The following is a 2,473-nucleotide window of genomic DNA, read 5'->3' on the forward strand; positions in this document are numbered from 1 at the left end:
AGTCCTATGCACATTTATATGGGAGTAAGCCCCACTGAATATACTGGGACTTACTCCCAAGTAAACATATGCAGGATTGTGCTGTAAAGTAGATATTTCAAGGCGCTAAACTCTAACTCTTACCCCTTCACAGCACAGAACCGGGCTCACCTTTCCAGCAGTGCCAAAACAGAAGCATACAAAGCACTCTAAAAAAAACAAAAACCTCCTTTGATACAGCTTTAGACCACCTATCTAGGAAGCTGTGTGAGCCAATAACCTAAGGCCAAGGCATGAAAAAAACACACTAAACGAAGTGACTTCAACTATATATTTTTTTTACTGACTGACAAAAATAAGATGAGCAGACTGTGGGCGGTGTAAGATTCGTTTTGCTTTCCATTATTGCCAAAATCAAGTGTAAGGAAGAGAAAGGCATTACATATCTAGTATCATACGTATAATATTACAGGTATAAAAGTATTTCAGACACAGAAGTACATTTTAGTAATATTTCCATTTTGTACATGTATTATATGCCTACGGCCATACTACCCTAAACATGCCCAATCTCATCTGATCTTGGATGCTAAGCAGGGTCAGGCCTGGTTAGTACTTGGATGGGAGATGCCTGGAAATACCAGGTGCCGTAGGCTTAGAGGAAGGCAACGGTAAACCACCTCTGAATACCTCTTACCATGAAAACCCTATGAATGTATCCAAAAAAGATTCATAGGGTTGCTACAAGTCATAATTGACTTGAAGGCATATAACAACAAATATATATAATGCCTATAACATAATATGTATAAAACAGAAATACATGTCTTTATATCTATTGCTCTGTCCACCTCAGGGATAGGGAACCTGTGGCCCTCCAGATGTTGTTGGACTCCAGCTCCCATCAGCCCCAACCAGCATGGCCAACAGTCAGGTATGATGAGACTTGTAGTCCAGCAACATCTGGATCTATAAACCTTGATCTATAAACCTGTATGATAGAAAGATAGCATTTTTGTTAGCTATTTACTATAGAACCTGACATCTAATAACCCATAGAAACTGATATAGCAGCTTATAAATATTCTGGATGGCATATCCAGTACTGTTGGCCGGTTGGCAGAATATATTCATCAAATATTTTCTCTCACCCTGCAGTCCCCATGCCCTACTTAAATCTGCTCAAGAGAGTTCCTCAACCCTTCCAGAGGATATTTAGGGGGACTGCAGGGGAAGGGGGAATTGCTGAAAATTACCTCCCTCCCCTGTTTTGTTAATGGATTCCTTCCATCAGCAGGTGGACAGCATTCAGTACCATCCACTATTCCTTGCCTGTTCGTTTTTGCCCTCTTCTGCCTAATAATTAGATTACTGTTGATCTGGTTTTGTAAATGCTTAAAAGTCCACACTTGCAGCTGAGACAGGGAGAGTAGATTTTGACACATATATACATACATACATACATACAGAACTGCCTATATATGGGCTTCCTATAGATATCCATTTCCTTCATTTGTAAGCATGAGGCATATATACAAAAAGAGATGTATACATTGATTTGGCTCCACCACTGGAATGAACAGGAAGCCCTTCTTACCCAACCTTTGGGTAATACCTGAGTACACACGTGGTTCATGATTGCTGCATCTTACCAATTCCAGTTAATAAAAGATGGAGCTAACTGACTATAAATCTCACTGGTTCAAATTTGAGCTTATAAACCACAAATCTGATTGTACAAAAATAATGCAATATATATTTGCCAAATTCACATTTGGATTGGAAACTTTTTTCTTTCTTTTTTAGTTCTGGGAGTAAGCAGAGGCGCCAGTCAACAGCCCTTCTATGAGCACACCAACTACTGCATGAAAGGCTCTCCCATTTTCTTTAATGGAAGGGGTAGATCTACATAGTAACTGATATATGTATCAAAACTGTCCTTTCCATTGATGTAAATGGAAAGCCTATCTATGCAGGAGCTCAGTGTGATCTCAAAAGGACACACGAGACTCTAGACTGAGGCCAACATTTATTGCCAGGCCTGGAAACAACCCAGACACACATGGTAATTTGGCAAATGTGTATTGTATTATGTGGTTTATAAACTGTAGTTTCATCCACTGAAAGTTATATATACTGGCAGCTTCATACATATTGTCAATTGCAAGATAATATGCTTGTCAATTGCATGTGTGTATGATTTCCTTTTTACTATTCTTCTGGAAGAGGTTTTTAGGATTTGTAAGTCTAAATTTGACCTAGTGGTAAAAGCATGCAACAATCTGCAACACGGTACTGAGTAGAAGTTTTATAGCGTATTTTATGGGGCAGGGAGAGTTAATATTGAGATATTGAATAAATTTATTCTGTAAGACTTTATAGCCTAACTCTACAACATAAAGATTTTTGTTAGCACTTACTTATGTGCAATCATTTTTTGCTTCAGGATATAATAAAACACACTAGACAAAAATATTTTTTGTTAAAAGAAAAG

The 2,473-nt window shown here is 38.2% G+C and overlaps 1 pseudogene; it reads left to right on the forward strand.

Annotated features, from left to right (window-relative positions):
- The first annotated feature begins 517 nt into the window (after positions 1-517).
- LOC133375761 (5S ribosomal RNA) lies at positions 518-635 on the forward strand (annotated as a pseudogene).
- The last annotated feature ends 1,838 nt before the right edge of the window (positions 636-2,473 follow it).

The sequence above is a fragment of the Rhineura floridana genome, chromosome 1, assembly GCF_030035675.1.
Source record: "Rhineura floridana isolate rRhiFlo1 chromosome 1, rRhiFlo1.hap2, whole genome shotgun sequence".
Lineage (NCBI taxonomy): Eukaryota > Metazoa > Chordata > Lepidosauria > Squamata > Rhineuridae > Rhineura > Rhineura floridana.